Source organism: Mobula birostris, chromosome 13, assembly GCF_030028105.1.
Source record: "Mobula birostris isolate sMobBir1 chromosome 13, sMobBir1.hap1, whole genome shotgun sequence".
NCBI lineage: Eukaryota > Metazoa > Chordata > Chondrichthyes > Myliobatiformes > Myliobatidae > Mobula > Mobula birostris.
In genome coordinates this window covers 109,674,526-109,687,594 of record NC_092382.1, presented here as the reverse complement: position 1 = coordinate 109,687,594, position 13,069 = coordinate 109,674,526, and the positions used below count along the sequence as shown (strand labels likewise).

At 52.3% G+C, this 13,069-nt stretch overlaps 1 protein-coding gene across 8 annotated transcripts in view; it reads right to left on the bottom strand.

Moving 5' to 3' along the window:
* Positions 1-12,769, bottom strand: part of LOC140207334 (C-type lectin domain family 9 member A-like) — an 86,164-nt gene extending 73,395 nt beyond the window's left edge. For 4 of the 8 annotated variants that reach the window (XM_072275862.1, XM_072275855.1, XM_072275863.1 and 1 more), the window contains exons 1-2: positions 12,719-12,769; positions 9,425-9,607 (exon numbers count right to left, since the gene is read on the bottom strand). The gene's annotated coding sequence lies outside the window, so the exon portion shown is untranslated. Of the gene's footprint in view, positions 1-181; positions 239-1,053; positions 1,111-5,517; positions 5,637-9,424; positions 9,608-10,233; positions 10,292-12,718 lie in introns of those variants that run through there. The other 4 variants (XM_072275857.1, XM_072275856.1, XM_072275859.1 and 1 more) reach the window with 4 other exon arrangements.
* Positions 12,770-13,069: the final 300 nt, after the last annotated feature.

Here is a 13,069-nt window from a genome sequence, read left to right as displayed (position 1 = left end):
TCTCCCTCCACACCGTCCCATCACACACAATCCCGGGGCAGACACAGAGTGAATCTCCCTCCGCACCGTCCCATCAGACACTCCCGGGATCAGACACAGAGAGAATCTCCCTGCACACCGTCACATCACACACTTCCGGGGTCAGACACATAGTGAAACTCCCTCCATCCTGTCCCATTACCTATTCCTGGAGTGAGAAAGAGATTGGAAGTCCCTCCCTCCGTCTCCACCCCTCTCACTTCTCGATGGAGACCATGAGTCCGGTTTTACGAGTTGTACATTCACGTATGTCTCGCTGTCTCGGATTCTCTGCGTCTCTGAGCTCAGCGAAGGGAAGTAACTGTCGTTAAAGGCAGCCCGTGTTCACAGCGGAGTCAGACCGACAGAAACAAACACCAGATGAGCAGCTGATAAAGAGAGGAGCCGAGAGCGGGCGGAGGAAGTGCTGGGGTAGAGGGAGATTGAGGTTGAGAAAGGGGAGTATTCTTGAGCGATGAGAGGGGCGGGGTGAAGAATAGGAAGAGGACGGAGACTCAGAGGGAGGCGAGAGTGAGGGAAAGGCTAGGGCTTGGCGGAAAGGGGTGGAGTCTTGGAGAGAAATTAGAGGATAGAGTGAGGAAACAGAGCGCGAGCAGGAGAAACAGAGAGTAAGATTAAAAAAAAAAACGGACAAGGAGGGGGCCTAGGAAGAAAGGGAGAAGAGAAAGCGCTACAGAGAGGGAGGAAGGATGCAGGGAAGGGTCGATTGAGGGAGAAGGAATATAGAAGTTGGAATGACATAGGCAGAGAAGAAGGGAGAGAGAAAGCAATGGAAGAAGGGGAAGATACAGAGATGACGAGTGAACAAGGAAAGAAAGGCGGACGGATATTCTGTCACACACGCAGAGATTTTATTGTCCGGGAAATTTACAACGAACACCAACCCCCCCAGCCCCAACCTCCCGGTGATTCCTGGTTTGAGCGTCAGCGCTCCCATTGCTCTGCTTATCGCCGGGGCTTCAGACCCTCTGTGCTCCAGAAACCACGGCCCCGGGACAAACCCGCAACACCCACCGAAGTAAGCGAGCCCCTTCCCTCCGAGAAGACGTCAGAGCAATAGCTCGCCATTTTTAGACCGTGTAGTATTTAGCAAAAAAAAACCGGACGTTTAGATATTGAAGTTTGAACCAACGCATGCTGATCAGTATCTGAGGTTTCACACACTGCACCCATTGGAAAATAAGCAGGGGGTTTTCATTATTTCAAAGAAGTCTTGAAAGCGTGCGGTTACACTGACTGGGCGGTCATACAGACAGCAGAAAATAAAAAATAGCAGGGACGTCAGCCAAACAGACGGAGTCCAGGAGCTCTCTCAAAAAAATCCAATACTTGCTGTCTGTCATTTTCTCTCTCTGCTTCCCTGACTCTCCGCTCACTATCTCCCGATTTCTCTCCCATGAATGTCTCTAACCCGCTTCAATTTCGCTCCTCTCACCACCCCCCTCCTTTTTCCTCTTACCCCTCTCCGTCCTATGCCTTTCTATCTCACTGCCCTCCTCATGAAGCCTTCTCCTTTGTCTCCCCACCCTCTCTACCCTACCTTCTCCCTTCCCACTCTCCCCCGTTCACACTGAACGTTCACCGGACTGAAATGTGACCGGGACGTCTGTCCCGTTCACAGGAAAGGCGCCGCGCACTCGACAGCCGGATTAGTTACATCCTCCACAGTAAGTAAGGGGGGAGGTGAAAGGAAATGGGTGTGAGGGTAATAGATAAGAAGGTGGTGGTGCGGGAAGTGATGTGCTGGATCGGCTGTGTGTGTGTAATTGTATGTGTGTGTGTGTGTGAGTGTGTGTGTGAGAGAGAGAGAAGGAGAGAGAGAGAGAGCGAGCCCTCGGTACCGTCCGACCAACCGCACCCGCGGTCAGACACAAGTACAGCTCCCTGCAGACCGTCCCATCTCACAGTACTCAGGACAATACACAGAGTGAATCTCCCTCTGCACCGTCTCATCACACATTCCCGGCGTCAGACACAGAGTGAATCTCCCTCCACACCCTCCCATCACACACACCCAGGGTCAGACACAGAGTGAATCTCCCTCCACACCCTCCCATCGCACAGTCCTGTGTTCAGACACAGAGTGAAGCTTCCCCTGCATGGTGCCATCACAGACGCCCAGTGTCAGACACAGAGTCCAGCTCCGTCCACAACGTCCCATTACACTGTCCTTTGTTGAGACAGAGTGAATCTCACTCCACATTGTCCCGTTGCACATTGCCCGTGTCAGACACAGAGTGAAACTCCCTCCACCCTGTCCCATTACCCACTCCCGGGATCAGAAAGAGATTGAAACTCCCTCCCTTCGTCTCCGCCCCTCTCTCTTCTCGATGGAAACCATGCGTCCGTTTTTACGAGCTGCACATTCATGTCAGTCTCGCTGTCGTCAATCCTGTCTCGGATTCTCTGCGTCTCTGAGCTCAGCGAGGGGGAGGGGAAGAAACCGTTGTCAGAGGAAGCCCTTGTTGACAAGGGGATCAGATCGACACAAACCAACAGCACCGGAGCCGCTGATAAAGAGAGGAACCGAGAGCGGGCGGAGGAAGTGCGGGGGAATAGAGAGATTGAGGTTGAGAAAGGGGGTTATTCTGGAACAATGAGAGGGGCGGGGTGAGGAATAGGAAGAGTGTGGAGATTCAAAGGGAGGGGATAGTGAGGGAAAGGCTAGGGCTTGGCGGAAAGAGAGACGTGGGTTACAGGAGTCAGAAAGGGGGAGCGGAATGAAGGAAATGGAGGGCGTGAAGTGGGAGGGAATGGGGAGAGAGAAGGGTTAAAATAGGGAGGGTGGAGTCTTGGAGTAGGGGATAGAGTGAGAAAACAGAGGGCGAGCAGGAGAAACAGAGAGTAAGAATAAAAAAAACGGACAGGGAGGGAGCGAAGGAAGAAAGGCAGAAGAGAAAGCACCACAGAGAGAGAGGAGGGATGCAGGGAAGGGTCGATTGAGGGAGAAGGAATATAGAAACTGGAATGACATTGTACGAGAAGAAGGGAAAGAGAAAGCAATGGAAGAAGGGGAAGATTGAGGGATGACGACTGAACAAGGAGTGAAAGGCGGACGGATATGTTGTCACAGATGCAGAGACTTTATTGTCCGAGCCATTTGTACCGAACACCACCACCCCGCCAACCCCAACCTCCAGGTGATTGCTGGTTTGAGCGTCAGCGCTCCCATTGCTCTGCTTATCGCCGGGGCTTCAGACCCTCTGTGCTCCAGAAACCACGGCCCGGGGACAAATCAGCAACACCCACCGAAGTAAGTCAGCTTCTTCCATCCGAGAAGACGTCAGAGCAATAGTTTGCCATTTTAGACCGTGTAGTATTTAGCCAAAAAAGCGGACGTTTAGATATTGAAGTTTGAACCAACGCACGCTGATCAGTATCTGAAGTTTCACACACTGCACCGATTGGAACATTAGCGGGAGGTTTTCATTATTTCAAAGAAGTCTTGAAAGCGTGCGGTTACACTGACTGGGCGGTCATACAGACAACAGAAAATAAAAATAGCAGGGACGTCAGCCAAACAGACGGAGTCCAGGAGCTCTCTCAAAAACCCTCCATTACCTGCTGTCTGTCATTTTCTCTCTCTGCTTCCCTCACTCTCCGCTCACGATCTCCCGATTTCTCTCCCATGAATGTCTCAAACCCGCTTCAATTTCGCTCCTCTCGACAGCCCCCTCCTTTTCCCTCTTACCCCTCTCCCTCCTACGTCTTTCTATCTCACTGCCCTCCTCATGACGCCTTCTCTTTTGTCTCCCCATCCTCTCTACCCTAGTCTATAATGTTCACCGGACTGAAATGTGACCAGGCCATCAGTCCCGTTCACAGGAAAGGCGCCACGCACTCTACAGCCAGATTAGTTACATCCTCCACAGTAAGTAAGGGGGGAGGTGAAATGAAATGGGTGTGAGGGTAACAGCTAAGAGGGTGGTGGTACGGAAGGTGATGTGATGGATCGGCTGTGTGTGTGTGTGTGTGTGTGTGTGTAAAAGAGAGAGAGAGAGAGAGATAGAGAGCCCTCGGCCCTCGGCACCGTCCGACCAACCACACCCGGGTTCAGACGCAAGCACAGCTAAACGCAGACCGTCCCATCTCACAGTACTCCGGATCATACACAGAGTGAATCTCCCTCTGCACCGTCCCATCACACACTCCCGGCGACAGAGACAGAGTGAATCTCCCTCCAGACCATCCCATCACACACTCTGGGGTCAGACACAGAGTGAATCTCCCTCCACACTGTCCCATCACAAACTCCCGGGATCAGACTCAGAGTGAAGCTTCCTCCACAACGTCCCATCACACACTGCCGGGATCAGACATAGAGTGAATCTCCCTCAACACCGTCCCATCACACACTCCTGAGATCAGACACAGAGTGAAGCTCCCTCCACACCGTCCCATCACACACTCAGGGGATCAGACACAGAGTGAATCTCCCTCCACACTGTCCCATCACACACTCCCGGGGTCAGACACAGAGTGAATCTCCTTCCACACCGTCCCATCACACTCTCCCGGGGTCAGACACACAGAGTGAATCTCCCTCCACACCGTCCCATCACACACTCCCGGGGTCAGACACAGAGGGAATCTCCCGCAACACCGTCCAATCACACACTCCCGGGGTCAGACACAGAGTGAATCTCCCTCCGCACCATCCCAGCACACGTTCCCGGGTGAGACACAAAGCGGCCCCGGGGGTCAAACACAGAGTGAATCTCCCTCTACACCATCCCATCACACACTCCCGGGGTCAGACACAGAGTAAATCTCCCTCCACACCGTTCCATCAAACACCCCCGAGGTCAGACACGTAGAGAATCTCTATCCACACCGTCCCATCGATAACTTCCGAGATCAGACACATAGTAAAACTCCCTTCACACCGTCCAATCACAGACTCCCGTGATGAAACTCAGAATGAAGCTCCCTCCACACCGTCCCATTACACACTCATGAGGTCTGACATGGAGCGAAGCTCCCTCAACACCATCCCATCACTGACACCCGAGTTCAGACACAGACTGAAGTTCCTTCCACACCTTCCCATCACATACTTCCGGGGTCAGACACAGAGTGAATCTCCCTCCACCTCGTCTCATCACACGCTCCCGGGGTGAGACACAGAGTGAATCTTCGTTCCCACCGACCTAGCACACACTCCCGGGTGAGACACAAAGTGGATCTCCCTCCACACCGTCCCATCACACGCTCCCGTGGTCAGACTCAGAGTGGAGCCCCTTCCACACCGTCGCATCACACACACCCGGGCTCGGACGGGGAGGAAAACTCCCTCCACACAGTCACGTCACACACTCCCGTGGTCAGACACAGAGTAAAACTCCCTCCTCACCGTCCCATCTTACACTCCCGGGGTCAGGCACAGACATAACCTCCCTCCACACAGTCAAATCACACACACCTGAGCTCAGACACAAACATTGAAACTCCCTCCATCCCTCCTTCTGCCCCACTCACCTCGGGATGGAGTCCGTGAGTCCGTTTTTGTGATCTTCACATTCATGTATGTCTCCCTGTCGTCCATCCCGTTGAGAATTTTCTGAGTTCTCAGCTCTGATAGGGTAAGCGACCGTTGTCAGAGAAAGCCCGGGTTTACAGGGGGTCAGACCGACACCAGCAAACACCAGATGAAGGGATAATAAAGAGAGAGGCCAGGAGCAGGGACCGGATGTGCCGGGCAGGACGAAGGTTGAAGGTGTGAGAGCGGGTGTTCTCGAGAGTTGTCAGTGGCGGGGGGAGGAGTTGGGAGAGAAGGGAGAAAGAGGGGGAGGGAAGAATGAGAGAGATTTGGGGGAGTTCGAGAGAATGAACTGGGTGACAGGGGACTATAAAAGTGGAGGGAAAAGAAAGAGGGGGAGGGTCGTATGTGGGAGAGAATGGGTAAAGAGAGGGGGGGGGAAAGCCCGGGATATTTGAAGAGAAATTCGCGGACAGAGGGAATAATGTGAGGGTGAGCTGACGGGTAAAGAAGGGAGAAAGCGAGAGAGAAAAGGGCATGGAGGGGGCGAAGAACATGGGAGGGAGGAGAGAGAGTGCCACAGAGAGGGAGGTGGGATGCAGGGGAGGGACGATGGAGGGAGATAGAATGAGAAGGGCGGGAGAAGGGAGTGCAAGAAGATGATTAGAGAGAATTGCAATGAGTGAAGAAGGAGCAAATGACGGAGATGTATATGTCAGTCATACAGAACACCTATTATCCGGGAGAATTGTATCCCCAGGTACAAACACCCAACACCCAACCAAGCAAGCGAACCTCCACCCCCGAGTGAAATAACTCCTCACAGTCTGTCTCTCTCTCTCTCTCTCTCTCTCTCTCTCTCTCTCTCTCTCTCTCTCTCTCTCTCTCTCTCTCTCTCTCTCTCTCTCTCTCTCTCTCTCTCTCTCTCTCTCTCTGTCTCCAATCTGCACCAAATTTACACCGGAGAGGTCGCGGAAAACAGATTGCCATTTTTAGACTGTGCAGTGTTTAACAACAAAAAAAAAAAGAACGGGTATGTGGACATTGAAGTTTACAGGAAACCATTCGCACGCTGATCTGTACCTACGGTTTGACTCTCATTTCCAATTAGAATATAAGTTGGGGGTTATCAGTATTTGAGAGAAGTCTTGAAAGCGTGCGGCTACTCTGACTGGTTCTTCATGAAGACAGCAAAACAATAACAGGGACGTCAACCCAAAAGAGGGATTTCAGGAGCTCTCTCAAACACCCTCCATGACCTTCTGTCTATCCCTTTCGCTCTCTGCAAAAGTCACTGCCTCCCCATCTATCCCCATGAATGTACCTATTCCGCTTGAGTTTCACACTCTCTCGCTCTCCCTCCCTCTCTCTACCCCTCTGGCCGTGTACCTTTCAATCTCACTTCCCTCCTCACTAAGCCTTCTCTTTCTGTCCCCACACTCACTGAACACAACCTTCACTCTGCCCTTTCACGTCCGCGCACACAGAGAGGGAAAAAGAAGCGGGATGTTGGAAATGAGGGGTGTGTGGAGTATTTGGCGAAGGGGCTGGTAGTGTGCGTGGCGACGTGCTGGAGCAGCTGTGTGTGTGTGCGTGTGTATATGTGTGAGTGAGAGAGAGGGAGACAGAGAGAGAGAGAGAGAGAGAGAGAGAGAGAGAGAGAGAGAGAGAGAGAGAGAGAGAGAGAGAGAGAGAGAGAGAGAAGAGAGATGTACCTCGGCATCGGCAGAATGAACAGTCAAACACTCTCCCGGAGTCAGACATAGTGAATCTCTCTCCAAACCGTCTCATCACACACTCCGGGGGTGAGACACGGAGTGAATCTCTCTCCACACCTTCGCATCACACACTCCCCGGGTCAGACACAGAGCGAAGCTCCCTCCAAGGGAAATGAGAGTCATACCGTAGATACCGATCAGTGTGCGTTGGTTTCTTGTAAACTTCAATGTCCACATAGCCATTTTGTTCGTTGAACATTCAATAGTCTATGAAGGGCAATCTGTTCTTCGCGACTTCCTCTGCTGTAAACTTGGTGCATCACACACTCACGTAGTTAGACAGAGAGAGAATTTCCCTCCACGCCATTCCATCACACACTGCCGAGGTCAGACACAGAGTGAAGCTCCCTCCACACTGTCCCATCACGAACTCCCGGGAACAGAGACAGAGTGAAGCTCACGGCACACCGTCCCATCACACAATTCCGGGCAGAGTGAAACTCCCTCCGCACTTTCCCATCACACACTCACAAAGACACACAGAGAGAAGCTCCCTCCACGCCGCTCCGTCAGGCACTCCCGGCTCCAGACACAGAGTGAATCTCTCTCCGCACCGTCACATCACACACTGCCGGGGTCAGACACAGAGTGAATCTCCCCCCGCACCGTCCCATCACACACTCCCGGGGTCAGGCACAGTGTGAAGCTCCCTCCATCGAACAATAGATCCATAGAACATTAGAGCACAGAAACAGGGCTTTTGACCCTTCTTGGCTCTGCCGGACCATTTTTATGCCTGGTCCCACTGATCTGCATCTGGACCATATCCCTCCATACACCTCTCATCCATGTACCATCCCAAGTTTATCTTAAAAGTTAAAAGTGTAACCGCATTTACCACTTCATCTGGCAGCTCATTCCACACTCCCACCTCCTCTGTGTGAAGAAGCCCCTCCCCGCAATGTTCCCTTTAAACTCTTCCCCCTTCCCACAACACATATCGTCTGTTTTTTTTTCTCCCCTAGCCTCAGTGATAAAAGCCTGCTTGCAGTCACTCTATCTATACCCATCATAATGTTAGATTCCTCTATCAAATCTCCCCTTTTTCTGCGCACAGAGAATAGTGTCCCAGCCTATTCAACCTTTCTCTGAAACTCAGTTTCTCAAGTCCCGGCAGCATCTTCGTAAACCTTCTCTGCACTCGTTCAACCTTATTAATGACCTTCTTGTAATTAGGTGATCAAAACTGCACACTATACTCCAAATGCGGCCTCACCAATGTCTTATACAACCTCACCATAACAGTCCAACTCCTGTGCTCAGTACTTTGATTTACAAAGGGCAATGCACCATTAGGTATCTTTACTACCCTATCTACCTGTCCCACAAATTTTAGGGATTTTTGGATATATATTCCCAGATCCGAGATTATCACCCTCGAGATCTTGCTGTTTAACTTCCTACCAAGCTCTCGATACTCACTCTTCAGGACCTCTTCGCTGTTTCCTCCTACGTCATTGGCACCATAATATCTGGCTGATCACCCCCCCATTTCAGAATGCTATGCAGGCGATCAGAGACATTCCTGAACATGGCTTCCAAGAGGCATCAAACCATCCCGGAGTCCCTGCCACGGCCACAGAATCTCCTGTCTGTACCTCTAACTATCGAGTCCCCTATCACTACCGCTCTCCTCTTCTTCCACCCTCCTTTCTGCACTGCAGAACCAGACTCAGTGCCAGAGATCCGGCTGTCGCAGCTTGTCCCAGGTAAGTCAACAAATCGGTATACAAACGTTTGTACTTGTTGTTGGGGGAAATGACCACAGGGGAACCCTGCGCTTCCTGTCCTTTCCCCCTCCCTCGCCTGACGGTAACCAATTTCCTGCGCACTGCTCCTTTGGCGTGACTACCTTCCTGAAGCTTCTGTCTATAAACACCTCATTCTCCCGAATGATCCGGAGGTCGTCCAGTTCCGTAATCCGGTTTGTTTAGGAGCTGTAGCTGGATGCAATTCTTTCAGGTGTCGTTGTCAGGGACACCAGAGGTCACCCTGACTTTCCACATCCTGCAGGAGGAGCATTCCAACATCCTGCCTGACATTCTCTCTAAACATGCTAGTTAAAAAAGAAATCTAATGAGATAAAAAAACAACAACAACAACAACAACAACAACAACAACAACTTACCTGAACCTCCCCTCGCCTCTGCCTGTTCTCGTCGAAGCCTGTTGAGCCAAAGCCGTCTAACTCTGACTCAGTCCACTCCGACGATGGAAGCTACGAAGATGGCCGCTTCGCTAGACGAAACTTCTTTTAAAACGCGCTCGCTGACCGGCTGTCTTCAGCTCTTCCGCTCCCAAATGGCTGGCCCTTTAAAAAAACGGAAAAACCTGCGAATCCTTTCTATCTCAGATCTGACAACAGCCACTTCAATCAGTGTATCTATCCCGCTTCAATATCGCTTCATTCTCCAGCTCCCTGCCTCACTCTGCTCTCTCTCCGGATCCCTTTCAATCTCACCGCCCTCCTCACGAAACATTCTCTTTCTATCTCTCCACACGCTCTACCCTCCTTTATCCCTTCCCACTCTCTGCCGCTCACAGTAAACGTTCACCGTACTGAAATGTGACCAGGCCGTCTGTCCCGTTCCCAGGAGAGGCGCCGCCCACTGGGCAGCCGGATTGGTTATATCCTCCACAGTAAGTAAGGTGGAGCTGAGAGGAAATGGGGCTACGGAAATAAACGCGGAGAGCGTCGTGACTAAGGGGGCGGTGGTGCGGGAGGCGATGTGCTGCAGCGGCTTTATGGGTGTGTGTGTGTGTGTGTGTGTGTGTGTGTGTGTGTGTGTGTGTGTGTGTGTGTGTGTGTGTGTGTCTGTGTGTGCGTGAGAGAGAGCGAGAGGGAGAGAGAGAGAGAGCCCCTGCACCGTGCGAACAACAGTCCCGTGGTCAGACACAGAGTGAAGCTCCCTGCAGCCCGTCCAATCACGCACTCACGGGTTCAGACACAGAGTGAATCTCCCTCGACACCATCTCATCACAAACTTCCAGGGTCAGACACATAACGAAGCTCCCTCCACACCGTCCCATCACACAGTCTTGTGTTCAGACTCAGGGCGAAGCTCCCTCTGCATGGTGCCATCACACATGCCCAGGGTCAGACACAGAGTTCTGTTCCGTCCACACCGTCCTATCACACCGTCCTTTCCTGGGACAGAGTAAACCTCACTCCACCCTGTCCCAGTACCCATTCCTGGGGACAGAAAGAGATTGAAATTCCTTTCCTCCGTCTCCGCCCCTCTCTCTTCTCGATGGAAACCATGCGTCCAGTTTTACAAGCTGCATATTCATGTAGATCTCGCTGTCGTTAATCCTGTCTCGGATTCTCTGCGTCTCTGAGCGCAGCGAGGGGAAGCAACTGTCGTCAGAGGCAGCCTGTGTTGACAGCGGAGTCAGACCGACCGAACAAACACCAGATGAGCAAATGATAAAGAGAGGAGCCGAGAGCAGGGGAGGAAGTGCTGGGGAAGAGGGAGATTAAGGTTGAGAGAGGGGGTTATTCTGGAGCGATGAGAGTGGCGGAGTAAAAATAGGAAGAGTGTGGAGATTCAGAGGGAGGCGAGAGTGAGGGAAAGGCTAGGGCTTGGCGGAAAGAGAGACGTGGGTTACAGGAGTCAGAAAGGGGGAGCGGAATGAAAGAAATGGAGGGCGAGAATTGGGAAGGAACAGGGAGAGAGAGGGGCTAAAATAGGGAGGGGTGGAGTCTTGGAGAGAAATTAGAGGATAGAGTGAGAAAACAGAGCGCCAGCAGGAGAAACAGAGAGTGAGAATTAAAAAAAAACGGGCAGGGAGGGGCCGAAGGAAGAAAGGGAGAAGAGAAAGCGCTACAGAGAGAGAGGAGGGATGCAGGGAAGGGTCGATTGAGGGAGAAGGAATATAGAAGTTGGAATGACATCGGAAGAGAAGAAGGGAGAGAGAAAGCAATGGAAAAAGGGGAAGATTGAGGGATGATGAGTGAACAAGGAAAGAAAGGCGGACGGATATGTTGTCACGGACGCAGAGACTTCATTGTCCGAGAGATTGGTACCGAACACCACCCCCCACAACCCCAACCTCCCGGTGATTCCTGGTTTGAGCGTCAGGGCTCCCATTGCTCTGCTTATCGCCGGGGCTTCAGACCCTCTGTGCTCCAGAAACCACGGCCCCGGGACAAACCCGCAACACCCACCGAAGTAAGCCAGCCCCTTCCCTCCGAGAAGACGTCAGAGCAATAGTTTGCCATTTTTAGACCGTGTAGTATTTAGCAAAAACAGCGGACGTTTAGATATTGAAGTTTGAACCAACGCACGCTGATCGGTATCTGAAGTTTCACACACTGCACCCATTGGAACATTAGCGGGGGGTTTTCATTATTTCAAAGAAGTCTTGAAAGCGTGCGGTTACACTGACTGGGCGGTCAAACAGACAGCAGAAAATAAAAATAGCAGGTACGTCAGCCAAACAGACGGAGCCCAGGAGCTCTCTCAAAAACCCTCCATGACCTGCTGTCTGTCATTTTCTCTCTCTGCGTCCCTCACTCTCCGCTCACTATCTCCCGATTTCTCTCCCAGGAATGTCACTAACCCGCTTCAATTTCGCTCCTCTCCCCAGCCCCCTCCTTTTTTCCGCTTACACCTCTCCCTCCTATGCCTTTCTATCTCACTGCCCTTCTCATGACGCCTTCTCGTGTGTCTCCCCACCCTCTCTACCCTACTTTCTCCCTTCCCACCTTCCCGCTCACAGTGAAAATTCACCGGGCTGAAATGTGGCCGGGCCGTCAGTCTCGATCACAGGAAAGGGGCCGCCCACTGGACAGCCGGGTTAGTTACATCCTCCACAGTAAGTAAGGGGGGAGGTGGAATTAAATGGGTATGGGGGTAATAGCTAAGAGGGTGGTGGCGCGGGAGATCGGCTGTGTGAGAAAGTGAGAGAGAGAGAGAGAGAGAGAGAGAGCGTGTGTGTGTGTGTGTGTGTGTGTGTGTGTGTGTGTGTGTGTGAGAGAGAGAGAGAGAGAGAGAGAGAGAGTGGTGAGAGAGACAGAGAGCCCTCGGCACCGTCCGACCAACCGCACCCGGGGTCAGACACAAGTACAGCTCCCTGCAGACCATCCCATCTCGCAGTACTCAGAATCATACACAGAGTGAATCCCCCACTGCACTGTCCCATCACACACTCCCGGCCTCAGACACAGAGTGAATCTCCCTCCACACCAGCCCATCACACACTCCCGTGGTCAGACACAGAGTGATTCTCCCTCTCACAGTCCCATGACACATACCCAGCGTCAGAGACAGATGGAAGCGCCCTCCACACCGTCCCGGCTCACAACCTGTGCTCAGACACAGAGTGAAGCTCTCTCCCCACAGTTCCATAACACAACAACGGATCCAGAAACTGAAAGAATCTCCCTACTTACTCCTTCTCTCCCCTTTTCAGCACTCACCATCACTTCAGTCTTTCTGTAGCCTCTAATTGCGTGCCTGTCTCAGAGATAATATCGGCTTGTGACTCGACGTAGAACTGAGGAGGGAGGAGGAGGAGAGGAAGGGCTGTGAGTGGCTGGTGAGTTTGCTGCACTGGGCGGAACTGGTGTGAAACCACACGACCGGCTTGTACATACAGAGACGTAGTGATGCTCAGTACCGAGCGAGCGATATCCGGTAGAAGTGGCAAAACTAGCACCAACGGTGTGGAGGGAGATTCAGTCTGTGTCTGACCACGGGCGTGTGTGTTGGGACGGAGTGGAGGGAGATTCACTCTGTGTCTGACCACGGGCGTGTGTGTTGGGACGGAG